At 43.2% G+C, this 18051-nt stretch overlaps 1 long non-coding RNA gene across 1 annotated transcript in view; it reads right to left on the reverse strand.

Annotated features, from left to right (window-relative positions):
• Positions 1 to 425: 425 nt before the first annotated feature.
• LOC143639765 (uncharacterized) overlaps positions 426 to 18051 on the reverse strand; it is a 215757-nt gene continuing 198131 nt past the window's right edge. Inside the window, exon 4 of the long non-coding RNA XR_013154792.1 lies at positions 426 to 673. This is a non-coding gene — a long non-coding RNA (uncharacterized LOC143639765). The remainder of the gene's footprint in view (positions 674 to 18051) is intronic.

The raw sequence follows: 18051 nt of genomic DNA on the forward strand, positions 1-18051 counted from the left end.
GGAGGGTCAGGAACCGGCTGACTCCGGCATGTCTTTCTGAATTTGGTTGCAGGTACTTCTTAATCATTTCACCACGTAATAAAATGAAATTCCCATCATTCAAAGGTGGACATTACCAAATCCCGCTTGTCTTGTCTGCATTCACTCTAGGAGTCAGCGGGCCCACGGATTTGTTCTGAGCCTGCTGTCACGGCGCCTGCGTGGTGCAAGCCAACCTGCCCATCAGCAGTGAGCCAGGCTCTTGCCCTTGGCTGAATCTATCCCCCTCATTGGCTTTTGAAAGAAGATAGACGACTTGTGCTTCCTAATCAGCAGAAGAACCTCCCCCAAATGCAGTTAAGACTTAGCACTCGGACAAGCTTTGTGCAGATTATTCTTTATTGGTGCATCGTGATTACACACGGGAGTGGGATTCATCATGCCGTGCTCACACGCCCACACAACATCATTTGATCCACCTCATGCCATTGAGACCACCCACAAGTGAGAGAGACTTACCTCCTTCCATCCAGGGCACCTGTCAGTCATGAATGCCTGCAGAAGGGTCCGGCTGTGGAAACCAGTGAATGCTCTCTTTGGTCCTGGTGACAGAATTGTGATCCTGGGGTTTGTGTGTTCACAAGAGCGACAGACGGATCTCAGACTGAATGTCATTACCATTTTGGAAGTTGGTCTGTAGGATAAATGAGTAGGAACAGAGATTAGTAATTAAGTCAAACAGTAATATTTGCATTCCGTGTTTGAAAAATTTACCCAATGACACCATCTAAATTTCCCAATTGCATGCTGACACTGCACTTTGTTTACGGTATTCTCAGAGATGGGAGAAGAGAGTTAAAGAGTTAATTAAAGAAGCTGGGCATGCTGGTGCAGGCCTGTCATCCCAACAGCTCGGGAGGCCGAGGCAGGAGGATCACAAGTTCAAAGCCAGCCTCAGCCAAAGCGAGGCCCTAAGCAACTCAGGGAGACCCTGTCTCTAAATAAAATACAAAATAGGGCTGGGGAGGGGGCTCAGTGGTCAAGTGCCCCTGAGTCCATCCCCAGTACCCAAGAGGAAAAAAAAAAGAGTTAAGTAAAGGGTTTTTACAATTTTGTGTCCTTCCTCAAAGACAAAATATTACTTATTTTTCAGGATTGCACAACGAATTCAATGAATAAGAATTCTAGAAATTAAAAGAGAAATAGCTCTTTGATTAATACTCCCTCATCCATTTACTGTCTCAAAGACAACTAATGTGTTTGACCTAGTACACGTTATTTGGGGTATACTTGTTAAAATAATTGCACTAAATAGACATACTTTCTGTACTAGCTACTGTTTTCATTTAAAAACATAATGAACAGCTTTCTAGGGCGATGGAGATGCTCTCCTATTTCTAACAATCTTTTAACACGTCTCTATGCGGATGTGTGATTGCTTTAAGCACTTCTATTCTCTCAGTGGCCCAGGAATTTACAGAGTACGGCTTTACAAACCATGCGGCAAAGAATCATCTTGTGCATTTATCCTGTGTGCTCGTGATACAAATATTTGAAAAATACTCATAGAATTTGTTCGGTCCTGGCCATTCAAATTTTAAATGAATCTTCTCTCGAATCATACTTTGCGTATATCAATAGTGTGCAGAAATGTGTTTCTTCACGCCATCTCTAAAATTATATATTTCTTTGCTAAGTTATTTTTTTTCAGTTTGACGGGTTACAATGGTGTCCTTTGTTTGGTTGCTAAAGTTTGGATTTTACTCGATTTTTGCCAGTGTAAGCATTTCTCCTATGAGCATTCTCTGTGCAGTTTATAATTCTGAGGTTGAGTATCATCTCCTTTGTTCCTTTCTTCTGCTGGTTTTGGCTTTTTCCTGTGGACTTTTGGCAACTTGGGCATAACTGTGTGGGTCAGAGGGACGTTCTACATCTTATCTTTACGGTCATCATGTACCCATGGCAAGGGGCGGAGCGTTGAATCTTACACATTTGTACCATACCTGAAAAACCGTAATTTGAATTTACAGAACGAGTGGAGAAAGTTTCAGACGCCAAACGAAATCGGGTTGATTACTAACTAAATTAATGCTGAGGTGTCAAAAGCATGTTCGCATTACTGCCGAGGAAGGGGCCGGAGGGTAGACCTCCCACAGGCAGACAGGACGGGGAGAGACCTTGTCATTCCCCGAGGACAGAGCTCAGCTTTCTTTCTGTTACTCTAATAAGATGAAGAACACCCCCATCCACGCTCCGTGTGACCCTGGTACCCAAGGTCTGCGTAGCATCATTGCAGTCTGTCGTTTCTGTGGCACCTCCTAGGTCTGTCTCGGGGAAACAACCTGTAAGTACCTTTTTCACGGAATAGGAAAAAATGCATGTTTTTTCCTTCCCCTGTGGCTACAGAAGTCACAGGTTGTTAGCGTAACGTGAGCTTTGCATTTCCACATAATCTGCTTGAGCAGAATCCAGAGGCATCCAGCCACGGGCCGAAGCTAGCGAGCCACGGGCACATCCAACGCAGATTCAAGGCCAGGTCTGACGGATCAAAATTGAAATGAGTTAAACAGGAAAAAAAAGAAGACCCAAGGAAAATCTGTCTTGGTTTGCTTTGAATGTGTTTCAGAATTTCTCTAAATAAACATTTTCTGGGTGGGATCAGCCGTTCCCGGAAAAATACTCTCAGTCTTTAAAAAATCACAAGCTGGATTGCACGGGTGATTTTTCTACAAATAATAAAACTAACATATTCATATGCCATCAGTCTGCAATGTTCTGGCTACCGTTGTTCCCGGGATGCCTGGAACACGGGGTGTGTAATAAAGTCCACCCAGGGCCTCGCAAATGGTTTGATTTTTGCCTAGACCGTTTATGACGCTCATTATCCATGTATCCGAGGACAGTGCTCTTTCTGCCTTGCTGCAGACACACGAAAATGAACGGCGAAGGTCACTCGGGTTGCCCATGACGGAGACCGCATCAGCCCAGCTCACACACAGGTATAACGAAATTTCAAGGGTATCTAGGAAAAGGTGCTTAGGAGACATAGGTGCCTCACGGAAGGTGCACTCCTCCCTCCTCTGTCCCCATCATTCACTCCTATTTTCCTTCCAGACTGGCAGCTTCTGCTAATTTAATGTACGGACACAAAGCCCCCCATGCAGACCCTGTTTGGTCTCTCCATGGTGTGACCTACAAATTAGATGCAGAGTCTTGGAGACTTGGTGTTCGACATGATGCCAAATTTATGACTGTTCTTATCGACTCTGCCCAGATGGTATCTTAGTGTTCAGACGACACGGATGTGAATATGAAATACCATGTGTCCAGAAAAGAGAGGTTGATATCCTCGTTCCATTAGGGAACTAACTGAGCCTTGGTGGACGGGAACCACCCCTCTTCGTGGTCCCAACAGAGGAAAAGGTCTGGATGTAGCTGGTCCTGCATTCTCTAGGTGTACGGTCATCCTCATCGTAACACCTTTGCCGAAATAAAGATGCAAGAGTCTAGCAAATTGAGCTCCATTCTCCCTCCACCAAGAAGACTTTTCTGTGTAACTAGAGAACTCATGAGAAATAGTTGAGATTTGAGCTTGGAGCACTTTTTCTAAATATTAGCTATTCATTGCTCAGATGTATCTTGCCTTCCAAAGTCATATTTCTAGAATAAATGACTTTCTCGCAGTTTGGAGATTACTTAGAAAACCAGGAATGGAACCACCATTTGACCCGGGCTATCCTACTCCTCGGTCTATACCCAAAGGACTTAAAAACAGCACTCTAAAGGGACACAGCCACATCAGTGTTCATAGCAGCACAATTCACAACAGCTCAACTGTGGAACCAACCTAGATGCCCTTCAGTGGATGAATGGGTACTGAAAATGTGGTATATATACATAATGGAATACTATTCAGCATTAAAAAAGAATAAAATCATGCCATTTGCAGGTAAATGGATGGAGTTGGAGAACATCATGGTAAGTGAAATTAGCTAATACCAAAAAACCAAGTGCTGAATGTTTTCCCTGATATAAGGTGCTGATTCATAATGGGGGGGTGCATGGGTGGATGAGATGAACTCTAGATAGAGCAAAGGGGAGGGAAGGGGAAGAGAGGGGGCACGGGTGTAGGAAAGATGGTGGAATGAGATGGACATCATCACCCTAAGTACACGACTGGTGTGACTCTACTTCGTGTACAACCAGAGACATGAAAAATTGTGCTCTATGTGTGTGCTATGAATCGTAATGCATTCTGCTGTCATACATAACAGATACCACCAAGATCGTCTATGTTAGTCCCTTTAACCCAATATGAATCACGACACTGTCAAGTGTAAGCCAAAATACTAGGAAAAAAAGTAAAGTCTCTGAGTATTTTTTTTTTGTATGTGTGTGTGTGTGTCTATAGAAGGGACAGTAGTGAGGTTGGAATATTTTTATTTGTTTACTGGTTATTTTACTCTCTGCTGGGAGTTGTGTATTCATGTCTTTATCCATTATAGTTTTTTGATTGCAAAGGCTATTTTGGGGGGTAGATAACTGGGGTAGTCAGTGTTCTGTTGTTGTAACAAAATGCCTGAGATGGTCTTGCAAACTTATAAAGAGAAAAGGTTAATTTTGGCTCATAGTTTTGAAGGTTCTAGGTCCTGATCAGTTGCTGCTATTGTGTTGGGTCTGCGGTGTGAGTCTATGGTAGAGCAAAACTGTTCATCGCCTGACCAGGAAACAGAAAAGAGAGAAGAGAATGTGGTGGTTCCCCAATCCTCTTCAAGAACCAACACCAATGACCTAAAGACCTCCCGCCAGGCCCCGCCTTTTCAAGGCTCCACCCCCTCCCAATAGCGCCACCTATGGATCAAGCCCTTAACACATGGGCCTTCGGGGGACACTCCAGAGGTAGTCTACAGCAGAAATAAACAAGCTTACTGACATGGGAACGTCTGTTTCCAGCTAAAAGCCTCACTGACTTGCATACAGCACATTTCCAAAGAGAATAAAGAAAATGTCAGGATTGGTCTTCAGATCTTCTTTTTTTATTGTCATACCCCCAAATGACAGGATATTGCAAAAAAGTCACTTTTTTATAGTTTTGTTTTTGACATGTACATTTTTATGTATCTGGAAAGCGGTTCGTTATGTGGAGTGAGGTAGGGATCCAGTTTCGATGCCTGTCTTGGCAGGCGCAAGGATTCTGCATCCACCCACCGGGTACCATCCTGGCCTTAGAGGTCTCTGTCTGTTCTTGGCTCTGTCTCTTCTCTTTAGCTTAAAGTTTATAGCATTCCATGTTCCCATGCAATCCCCCCCACCTCTGTAATTTCTCATTTCATTATTTTTTTTTTTTCTGGCTGTTCTTTTACTCCAGATGAATTTTATAAGTCAACAAACGGAATTTTGGCTGAGGATGTTTTGAATTTTTGTAAATTAGTTGTGGCAGGATCAACATTTCCACAATATTGTGTCATCTCAGTAACAATTTACGCCTTCATTTTTCTGAAGCACTTTAATTTTCTTTAGCTTTATGGTTTTCTTTTCTTCACATTTTCTATTCATATACTTGTTAAGTCTACTCCAGGGAATATAATGATTTTGTTTGCTATTGCAAATGCAATTTGTTTGCATATTTTTCTGAGCATTACTTGGGTATAAAAACCATTTTTATATGAACCTCTTTTTGAGTCCTTGTACTTTTTGAATTCCTTAAAAATCTTCTAGAAGGATTTTTGAGTGACTAGCAATTTCATGAGAGTGTTCAAACATTTTGGATGATAGCCAAACATTTCTACTTATTCTGATTGTACATAAAAATGTTTCTGTCTTTATTGCATAGTGCCAAGATGGAATTTGTCTTATGCTGTCTCTCAGATAAAGAAAGTAGCAATCCCTTCGGATCTTACCAAGGAATCTTGCTTAAATCAATGCTACTTTTTCCAGGCATATTTTATGTAGTAGGAAGAGAGTCTCATTGCAACTCACGACCAGGCTCATCACCATGTGGACTAATGCTCCATGAACCCGCCTGTGGATTCCTACAGTGCAACACTCTCATGATCTGCTTTCCTTTCAATGAACAGCCAGATTCAATCCTATGTCCATTCACACGGCCTCTAGTTGATGTCCCTTAGTTTTGTCTCTGCAAATGTGTGTGGTTGTTATTATTATTATTTGATGCTGGGGATTGAGCCCAGGGCCATGCACATGCTAGACAAGTGCTCTATCACTGAGCTTCACCCCCAGACGTAAGTAGCATTTTTTTTTTAAAGAGGAGTTTTATTATAGAAAAATCAAGCACAAGTTCTTATACACCCATTTCCACATGTGCACAGCCACCCACATTATCCACATCCCCCCAGAGGAAGGGCATATTTGTTATAATCCATGAACCCACTGATACTTCATCACCCAGAATTCACAGTTTGCTTGAGGGCTCGCGCTTGGTGTGGCATGTCCCCAGGAAACCATCTCCTCCAGCCACACCCTGCCTGCCTACAATTGCCATCCAATTAATCCACTCAAGTGGATTAATCCACTGATTGGGTTAAGGCTCCTATAACCCCATAATTGCACCTCTAGGCCTTCTTGGATTGTCTCACACATAAGATTTTGAAGGACCCTCAATATTTAAACCACACCAACAAGCCTACCTCTACCTAGAATCTTTGGCATTAGAACACCCAAGAGAACTCTTCCACTTTCCAATTGGTTCTCAGTGGACTGAAACTAATCAGCGAACAGTTAGCGGCCAGGCAACTGCTGAGAGGGCGGAAGAGCCAACTTGAGGTTCACCAAGGTCCGCAAAGAAAGAAGACGGGATTTTACCTCTGTGTGCTTGTGACCACGCAGTAGAGTTACGCCCACGTTTCGTGGTGCCCTTCTTTCCTGGGTGTGCTGATTTTCTGTGATCCCTTGACACTTGAACATGTCTCCTGCAACAGTGTCACACACATACACATATTCGTACACACACACACACACACACACACACACACATTCGATTTCCATTACTGTGGTAGTAATGTCCTACAAAGTCACCACGAACCCTGAATTATTAAAATCTAAACTACTGTCCCTAGAGAAATCAGACACTGGTGTCTATAAGCATCTGGCCACATGTTCATCAGCCAATCAATCCATGACTCGGTTTCCTGTATTTTTGTTCAAAGATGCCTTCTTATCACATATCATAGGATCACTCACATTGACTGCATGCCCAACACCACCATCACTCATACCTCAACAAAGCTCAGATGAGACACCTGTTTTCCCTGTAAGGTGCATGGCAGCCTTTGTGGGCTTAGGAAGATCATACAGCACATCAGCATTACGTTGGGGTGCCATTTTGAAATTGCAAAATCACCAATGAAAAGCGCGATCATGCAAGCAGCACGGATCTTGGTCTGCTCAAGAGCTTTACAACTCTGCACAAGTCTCTGGATGACCATGAAAGTGCCATGAACGTTTATAGGGCCTTAAATAAATTTTACAAGAAGGTATTTTTGTTTTGGTTACTTTTCTCATTATTGTGACCAAAAGACCTGACAAGAACATCTTAGAGGGAGAAAAGTTTATTTGGGGCTCCTGGTTTCTGAGGTTCCGTCCATGGTTGGCTGACTCCATGGCTCTGGCCCAAGGGGAGGCAGAACAAGATGGCGGCAGGGCCTGGAGGAGGAGAGCAGCTCAGGACAGGGCACCAGGGAGCAGAGAGAGCTCTGTCACCAGGGACAGGACAGAGACCCCCAAGGCACAGCCCAGGGACCCCCTCCTCCAGCCATACCCTATGTATCTATAGTTACCAACTAATTAATCCATACTAGTGGATTAATCCAATAATTAGGCCACACCTCTCGTAATCTAGTGATTTCACCTCTGAACATTATTGTATGGTCTCACCTGTGAGTTCTGGGGTCAGCATATATCTAAAACATAACAGAAGGCAAACTTGCATATACAGTGTCAATAAATAGTGAGGACGGTCCATGCATACTTTCTGCCTTATAAACTATGGCACCACAATGCCTAACCTGGGAGTTACCTACGGACCACCTGATTTTTATTTATTTATTTATTTTTTGGTCGCATTCTTTCCGTTGAAGTTTGAAATCCAAATAAATTATATAAAGCCTGGTATAAAAGTGGATTTTCCTGATTTGATGTTTTCCCCTGATTGCACAAGATCATCTTCTAACTACACCGTGGAGTGCAATGAGTTCACGGCTTTCAGGTTCCGGAAGTCGAGCTGTGTGCACGGTTCTTACTTGAAACCGCCTCCACCCCATCCCCCAGGTCCTCTTACGGAACCAGACAACAGGAAGCATCTCACACCCTCCCCAGTTCCGTGCCCCCCGAGAGCTCTGCGCTGCGTGAACGCGCCTGGTGTGTAACAGCTAGCACTGAGGTGACGACGGCAACCCAGACTGTAAACTGTCCAGTCAGTACTTCAAATGTCCCCTTTCCCACTGGGAATCGTGTGGTCGCATAGCCCTCCTGGAGGTAGCCAGTCTCTGCTATACGTGGAACCACAGTATGGAGGGGTGAAGCCCCCCACATCTGTTCAGACGCATGATTTAAAGGGACCCAACGCTGCCACTCACACCAGCATCCACGTGGGAGGTCTTTGGAGCACTTTCAACACATTTTTGCCCCATAACTCATCCCACGGTGGAGTTCTAGGACGACTGTGCAAAATTAGACCTTGATCTGTGTCAACACCAACTAAATGAAGTTTTCATCATTACTTGGTTTTTGGTTTTGGCAGAGCATCGGGGTGATGGAGCCAAGAGCTCACACGCGTCTGCCAGCTCTGGCTTGCTGGGTCTATTAACTGTGTGTCCCAAGGCATTCCCACGGATCCAGAGGTCTCAGAAACTGCCGGAGGACTCACATCGTCCTCCACAAACCCCAGGTGCTGGGAGAAGTCGTGACATAAACAGGGTGACCCCAGGGGACACGGCCACCCAGTTTCTTTCATCTTCTTTTCTGTGAACTCACCAAAAGAAGCGTTCTTGCATAAGCGCCAGGTTGATTAAAATGTCAAGGTACCAGAAGTGCTTCCTGTCCTACATCTGACATGATCCAAAGTGTCCCACCTCTTTGCCTTCCATACTCTGGAGGGAAATGTACGTTAGAGGGAACATTTTTCCAACAGGAGAACTGACTGAAGGATCACGACCTTGGACCACCATTCAGATGGGAAAAAAAAATTGTGTTTCTCTGGTCATGCTGCCTCTGGCGCCAAAGAGTGGGCACATTTGGCTTGTGTTGCGTTAAAGTTGACTAACTGCAATCAACTTCATGTTGCTCGGGTGCGAGAACAAGTTACAAGTTGGAGTGAGCAAAAAGTGGAGTGGGGAGTGGTAACAGCCCTCTCTGAAAACTAACTCGCTATACCAGGTTTTGTTGTTCTTGCTACAAGATAGATTTTTTTCCTCTGTGACAAATTGCCCTAGAACAAAACATAGCAAAGGACAAGCATCCCCCATCTCATGTGAGTCCTGGGAGTTGGGGGTCTGGGATCCGCTTGGTTGGATGGTTCTGGATCATGGAAGAAGGAAGGGAGACTTAGATGACCCCAAACAAAGACACAAGCCACAGTCTTTTTATAACCTCGTCTTGGAAATGAGATTCTCTACTTACTTCCTTGGTGGCTGGGTTCCCTCTGAGTCAATACTGTGTGTGTGTGTGTGTGTGTGTGTGTGTGTGTGTGTGTGTAAGAGAGAGAGAGAGAGAGAGAGAGAGAGAGAGAGAGAGAGAGAGAGAGAGAGGAGAGACAGAAGGAACAGATCAAACACAGAAGTGGGAGTCTTTTATAACCTAATCTTGGGAATGGCTTGCTATCACCTGTGCCATATTCTGTCTGTTATAAGGAAGTTTCTGAGTCCAGTCCTCAATTAAAAGGAGGAAATTATACAAGAGTGTAAATATCAGGAAGTCAGGAATCTTTAGGGGCACCTTAAAGGCTGCCTAACACGGAAGGTCCTTGGATTTGAACTCTTGAAAACAAAACTCCAGTAGCTATTACCTGTGTCCTCTGCCAACATTTTGATTAATACAAACACATATTTTAAATACAGATATTTTAAATCTGAGAAATAAATGACAGTGCTCGAATCAGCTTCAGAGTATTCCTTAAGGAGATTAGGCTAAATGACACATTTATAATAAGTGCTCAGTAAATTCTAGTGGCTCGGGAGGCTGAGGCAGGAGGATCGCGAGTTCAAAGCCAGCCTCAGCAACTTAACAAGGTGCTCAGCAACTCAGGGAGACCCTGTCTCTAAGTAAAATACAAAATGGGGCTGGGGATGTGGCTCAGTGGTTGAGTGTCTCCCTCTTTAACCCATCCAATAGGCATGGCTGAGTGTGTAGGGCTAAAGTTAGTGGGTTCGCAGACGAAGGACCCCACTATTCGTTCACGCCTTCAGACCACCGTTTGGTTTTGTTTCTTCCAACTTTACCCACGAGGTCGCCATTCTTGGGTTATGGGCCAATGCCAGTGATTCCCGCCTCTTTAGTGTCCTGTGGTCATGACCCAAGAGGTTTCCACAAGAGCGTGGAGGGAGATGGCTTGAATAAACAATTCAACAAGAGGAAACAACGTGTCTCCCCGTGGATGGAAGAAATTCCCATCAACGTGCACAAGGAGAGGGGAAGACCATGGGCTCGGCCTGGTCCGTGGGGTGAGTCACCAGTGCAAGGGACTTCCCCGGGAAATTCTAGAGGCCAGTGGGTGACACGGACCTAGAGGACTGGTCAAGCAGGAAGGGAGACCACACACTGGTGGAAGAAGGAAGGGAGAGTTGGATGACCCCATGCCTGGGGAGACACTGAATTTCTGAACTTCCCTTTTGGTAGACATGTACTGGCTTCCCAGAATGTTCTGGAAAATCCATCTCAAAATTAACTCAGACCCTGTGTGATCTACAAGGAGTCTAACACCCACTAACCTAAGGCTATTCTATTTTAGGAATTATTAGAGTACGTTGGCACAGAACTACATTCTTCTTTAAAAAAAAATATTTTTAATTGTAGATGGTCACAGTACTTTATTTTATTTATTTTATTTTTATGTGGTGCTGGGGATTGAACCCAGCGCCTCACACATGCTAGTGCCCTACTACTGAGCCCCAACGCCAACCCCCAAAATCACATTCTTGCCAAGTACAGATACTGATAAGGTGTTTTCTTACCGAATTTTACCAGCTCTAGATGCAAGACTATTTCTCAACAATTTGCAGGACAATTCTAACAAATTCCTAAAGAATCATTACATTGCACTAAAATGTCCACCCTGACACAGAAAAATTGAGACCTTGCTTTCTTTTCAATCTGAAGTTCCTGTGGTGGAATATTATATTTATATTACATTAATATTTTTTTAACTTTTCTAAATTAAGTGAGCTTACTAGGTATACAGTCATAAGACTCAAAAGCAAAATTGTAACTTTTGATTTTCAGAACTTCAGTTTTAACAATTCAAAATTTGTTTCCATTTTAAAAGTCGATCTAAACCTACTTTAATTGGAGAAGCCTCAATATTTAAAGGAATACCTCCGTCTTTGGTTTGTATACTATTTTCAATGTAGTATTTTATTAATGATAGGTTAACCAGCAAGATTTCTTCCTTTATTTCTTTATCTCCTTCCTTCTTTCTTTGTAAACCTCAAAGTTTAAACTCATGACAGTTTTCACACACACACACACACACACTCACACATTGTGCTAATAAATCTCTGGATAAATCTGTCTTTGTTTTTAAAAAAAAAAAAAATGGCTCAGCCACCTGGACCTTCGGTTTCTTCATCTTTTGTGGTCAAGAAATTGACCTGAATTGCTTGGTCTTGACATCGGAACCTTTACCGACTTTCAGAGGTCATTCAAGCGACACTCCTGTAAAAACAGACTTGTTGACTCCTAAGTTGATCACATGACTGATTTTTCATTTCAGACAATAAAAAAGCAGCATTTAATTTAAAATGCCAGGCACAGGTAGCAAAGCCTCTTCTGTCTCCGACGCTTGGTTTTGTTCTAGCCTGGAGTCATTTCTGGACCGTAGCTGGTGGAGTGGTTGGCCCTCTCTCATTTTCCACATTGATGAAGTTGCTGTTTGTGTTTATATCTGAATGTTTTCTTGCCTGTTTTGCAGGCTGATACCCGTCAGATGGTGATATGAGAATACACGGGACCATTTCTAAGCATCATATATAATCATTCACATCCAGACTGGGCCCTGGATATAGATGCAAAGTACAGCACATAAAAACAGTCCTGTAGAAAATTATGGGGCTTACGACAAAATGAAAACATCAATAGGCGACAATTTACTCTTATGTTGGTTATTAGTTCAATTTATTTCATCTCAAGTAGTTCTTATCACTGGGAGCATCCATTTCAAGATACAGTTCTGATTGAAAAAATAAGATCAAATCCAAAACATTAACCAGCCCTTTCTAAACTTTCTAACTATCTTTCTGAACAATAATTTAAAATTCCAAATAGGACCAGAGCTTCCGTCTTGAAAAAAACTGGTATAATCAACCCTCAATGGTTAGTGGTCATTTCAGGATTATAAACAGCTGAAGGGGTTTAAATGTTGAAAGCTTTCACCTACTACTTTCTAGATGTTCTTATTATGGAAGTTCAATTTCAACTATCGCTATGACAAGGGTTCTTTAGATTTATGTAAAGTCCCGATGTTGGTTTGAGTCTGTAGAACTTTCTATTAATGTTTTCTTGATTTTTCTATTCCATTTGAACTCATCTCACAGATGACAGGCTAGCACAGACTGTTGGTCAGCTTTCCTTCACTGTTACCAAATACCTGAGATAATCCACTTAATAGAGAGAAAAGGTTCTTGTTTTTTTTTTTTTTTTTGATTCGCTGTACTGGAGATTCCAGTCCACTGTCTGTTGGACTCATTGTTTGAGGGGACAGCACATCATGGCAGAGCAAAACTTTCTGTCACAACCAGAAAGAAAAGAGAGGAAGAGAAGGGGCTGGTGTCCCACCATCTGCTTCCAGGACAGAATCAGCCCCAAACCTAAAGACCCCGTACCTGGCTGCACCTGTTAAAGGTTCAACCACTTCCTAAGCCTTGAACACAGGAGCCTCTGAGGGACAGCCAAGACCCACATTATAGCACAGACCAAACCACAGACATTATAAAACGTTTTTTCATTGTATTAAGTACACAGAATGTGACCAGAAGTTTTACAAGTCAATTCTATTGCAGGAAATCCAAAATAGTAAAAAAATTCAAGCTTTTCAGATACTCCACGTCAGGAACCATCCTGAACTTAAGATCTGTCAGCAAGATTCAGACCTAACATATAGTTCATGCACAATAATTATTGGCCTTCCTCCTGTTTTGTTACAAACCAGGAATAAAAATTGTGTGTGTGTATGACTGTAATACATATCTGTCTTGTGACGTCTAACACAATTCTTGCAAGAAATACAGTGTCCAAAAAAAAACCCCTTTTTCCCATATCCTTGGATCTTGATTGTGATAATTTGGAGAAACAAATGGAACCACATTCAAATGAAGTCATGGTGTATACAGTTCCCTGAGAGATGTGAATCGTCCCAGTAATTTGCTTGCCAGACTCGAAAGGGGAGATTTGTTTTCTCATGGTGTAAGTATGTAAGCGTCCAAGTGTTTGTTTTATTCATAACTAAAATGATTCAGGGCACTCAATACCAATCTAGAAAACAATATATTTTGTTTAATAGGAATATTTGCCTAAGCACATAGTTCATCTTATGCGAGACGTCTTGTGAAGTTGAACCAATTCCAAGGTAAAACAAATGTTCCTGAATGCACGCATTTACGTAACAGAGCTGTTTCTATCTCAATGCCTGAGAAAAATAATCCTTTAGGAAAAATCAAAGCTATACATCTTTAGGTTTGAGGCTTGCAGAAGAGTCTAAGGTTGGCTGTTGTGCATTTGCTAAGGTTACATGTAGTTTTCATATATTCTGAGAAGGGAGAAAAATTGATTTTATTTCCTGAAACCATGGCGTTTTAGAATGGGGACTGTATCATATGATAACAACAAACATTTTCTATTTCATCACAGGTAAGATTCAGGGTTTTTCAGGGTTCACAAATAAATCATGAACCCATAAACTTAGAGAAATATCAATCTCGTTCCATTCCTCTAATTTCAAGGACCTGTGACTTCTTGGAATTTTTTCCTTTTTCTGCTTTATTTTATTTATTTACTTATCTCTCTCTCTCTCTATTTATTTATTGTTTTGAGTTGTGTTGTTGCTTAAACCTGATCCCCAGTAAAGAGATACAGAACGTGGGTTTGGGAGCCTGGGGATCCCTGTTAGGTATGTGCTATTCTTAGCTCTGCTCTTGAAGGGGTCATGGGCTGCAGACCTGCCCAGCCCTCCGCCCTCACAGTATTCAAACCATTCTTCTCCACACTTCTGGTTTGTACAGGAATCTCAGGAACGTGAAGCATGTCCCAAATGCTAATTATAGGTGGGTGGGTGTGTGAAGCGAGGGTGAAGCTTGAGGGAGGTCAACATTGGCTGCCCTTGATCCCGATGCTCAGCGAGGTGTGCACCTGCAAACCCCTGCTGATCCTGCACCCGAGGGTCCCTCTCGGACGTCTTCATGGGCTAGAACCATGTGATTTCAGGTTTTCCCTCTAGAAAAGAGTAATGACAAAGTCCTATCTGAGCACCGGATGCGACGCTAGATGACTGTAAAATATTACTTAACTGAGATGTCAAAGAGCTGTTAAGGTTACAGGTCAAGTCTAGGAGACATTCTGCCCCAGGACCATGCATGTGCTTCTTCAGAATTAAAGTAGCCGGGAACCACAGATTCGCAAAATGACATCTCTCTGTCAATTGATACAGAGGTAGATAGTTGTGCTTTCTTGGTGTCCCTGACTAAGGGACCCATCAGGAGCAAACTACGAAACCTAAACAGAGAGAACAGAATGAGGATGGATGAAAATATCTGAGAACAAAGTCAACCTGTACTAGACATCTCAAAGAAGACACCATGGTTCTTGACTTTTGGGGGTCTCCGTAGGCAGAATGGGTCCCTTATTGACTCAATAGTCTTTAAGTAACATTCCAAGAAATGATGCACAGAGGAGGCGGACCTGGTTCCAACCGGGATGGAGTTTGAGCCCTGTGCAAGCAACGCAGAGTGTGACAGCCTGGCTTTTCTCTATATTTAGTTCCAATCCTTAATGGGACTCTTGAGCCGATTCTCCTTTTCAAGGTCACCACCTGCTGTCAGCACAGTGTCAGACAGTGGACAGTGGGCATGTCTTCCAAATAGTCTTCACCCCACCATCTCAATTCCAAAGCCTCTGCTCCCAGGACCCCAATGTCCTCCTCGGATTCCCAGTTTGTGACCACAAAGCTGCATCTCTCAAGGTCATCTGGGAGTGGGAAGTCCCAACTTTGCACATTATAATGTCTTTATAAGGCTGAATTTCCACCCCACGGAGATGCAGCATCCCCACCTGCCATTGTTAACCATGCAGCACAGGAGAAGCGAGATATCACACTGAGCATGCTCAGAAGTGTGCCCACCTCTGCCTGTGATTGACGATTCTTCTCAGCATGAATATGCATGAGTTTCCTGATAAAAACCCCCTTGTGTCCTTCATCTGGAGAGACTTGCTGACAGTAATAAACCTCTCAGGACCACTGTTGGCATCCCAAGGTGTAAAAACACGGATGGGTCAGTCTCAAATTTTTGCATTTGGTCTGGGCTAAAACTGTGGTCTAACTCTTGCTTCTCAGCTCTTTACCTTTGGAAATACCTGCTCCCCCTGGGACATAGTGGAATCGGAACAGTTAAATACCTCCATTACTATGTATTTCATATTCCCATGAAGGAATGCAACATCCTCCTAAGATATCTGCATCGGAGAGGGTCCAGTTCCAGTGATGGACGGGTCAGGACTGAGTCCTCACTTCTCAGACTTCTCCTCAGTCCAGTCTGGGAACGGCTTTCCCTAAAGGGAAGGGTTAACTACTGAGGACCTTGTTAGGAAACGCTCTTGTGGCCTCAGACGAGGGGAGTCCAGTGGGTTGACCTGAGACTCAAAGAGCGAGCCCTTCCATGTGTGACCGTGGGGTCCTGGGGGTCAGCTGGGTGGTCAGGAGAAACGTTCGCGGGGACAGACATGGATACGTTTGGCCAGACGGTGCAAACTATGTCTTGACAGGTCTCTCTCCCTCCTCATCCCCAAAGGCCTTGGGTTCCAGCCTGAAGAATTCCGATTTCTTTTTGGGGGGGACATTCAAGAAAATGCAGAAATGATCAAAATGTACATATAAAGTGATGGGGGTGGGGGGAGGGGGACAGGGGAAGTCACTGGTGCAAGGTACAAAACTCTCATAGACCAGAGGATAAAGATTGGGAAGCGATGCAGAGCAGGGTGGCCACAGTGAATAGCCCTGAACCGTGTGTTCCAAAACAAGAGAATGTACTTCAAGAGCCTCGGAACCCCAAAGGGTGAGTCAGCAGGCGGTGGATATGTTCACGTGCCTGATTTAATCATTCGACATCGAATACACGTATCCAAACATGATATTGTCCCCGCAAAGGCACACAGTGATGGTTTGTCAAAGAAAAACGATATTCATTAAAAATAAAAAAGCAAAACTAAAATAAAATTCACAAATCCAAGAAGTAAAGAAGCCTCGCCCTGCTTGCGGGGGGGGGGGGGTGCCCCCTTAAGGGTGCGTCCCCCGTGGGGCTCCCTGTTGGCCACTTTATGGACTGGCCTCTGAGTCTCTCCATCTGCCTGTCTTTCAGCCCATCATTCTCTCCCTGCCCTGCTTCTTGTTGACATGGAGCAAACCAGTGACATCCATCTGCCGCCATTTCCTAGGCTTTTGAGAGAAATCCTGAGTAGCGTCTTTTGTTATCAAGGACACTCTGACAATTCACTAGAAGGGTGTTTTGTCTTTATTTTTTTTCATGCTGGGAATACTTGGAGGGGAAATGAAAGATTATCTGACTGACGTTGATATTCCGCCATACAGTGGGGAAAAGATCACAGTGACAAAGCACAGTATCTGTGGGTTATTTTCCTTGATGGCTTACTCGATATGGAGCGGTGGAAGAAATTTGTAGTTTGTTTTAACAAACTACTCCCATCATTCTGCCTAAGGAAATAAGAGTTAGGACTCAATAGAAGTATGGAGATATCCAAAGAAAACAATTCTCATATAAATTTGATGAAAGCCGGGCATCTCGCGATGCACGCCTGTCATCCCAGCGGCTCGGGAGGCTGAGGCAGGAGGATCGCCAGTTCAGAGCCAGCCTCAGCAAAAGAGAGGCCCTAAGCAACTCAGGGAGACCCTGTCCCTAAATAAAATACAAAATAGGGCTGGGGAGGGCTCAGTAGTGGAGTGCCCTTGAATGTTTGAATCCACAATGTTAGTTTAAGTCTCAAGTCATCAAAAGCTCTTGCAAATGGACCTCTCTACCACTTTGTTTTCCAACATTTTTATAAAACAACATCAATACCCCTGGAAGGGGGAGGAGGGAAGATAGATACATTTCATTTCATTTTGATTTTCAAGAAAAATATACCCAGGGCATTTTACTAAATTCTACTAGTTGCACCAACTCCTACATAAAAGAAAGGCATTTCAAAACTAACCAAGACCCAATCCTTGAAGGTGAGATCTTGCAGGAGACAGTCTCTAGGAAACAGAGATTATCGGTCTTCATGAAGTGTTGGAGTTCAGATATATTAAGCTAAGGATTGCTTTCCTAGCTGAGCATTAAAAGTTATGTCAAGCCTGTGCATGCTGAGGACCTGCTCATGGGTGACTATGTAGGTAGAATCTGAAATTGGCGTTCCCTATCTGTTATAAAACAAAAACAGGGGTTTTGAATTGCAAATTTTGGTGCAGAGTTCTGGTTCCCGGGAGGAGTGTTCAAAGTACTTGCAAGCTTGGGTCTAAAAATATGCAGAAAAGTCTAGACTTGTTCTATTTACTTTAGTTTTTGCTCTTGCAAAAGTTTTATTATTTTTTTTTTCTTCTCTTCCTTTCTTTCTCTTTTCTTCACCTTAAAAGAA

Source organism: Callospermophilus lateralis, chromosome Y (assembly GCF_048772815.1).
Source record: "Callospermophilus lateralis isolate mCalLat2 chromosome Y, mCalLat2.hap1, whole genome shotgun sequence".
NCBI lineage: Eukaryota > Metazoa > Chordata > Mammalia > Rodentia > Sciuridae > Callospermophilus > Callospermophilus lateralis.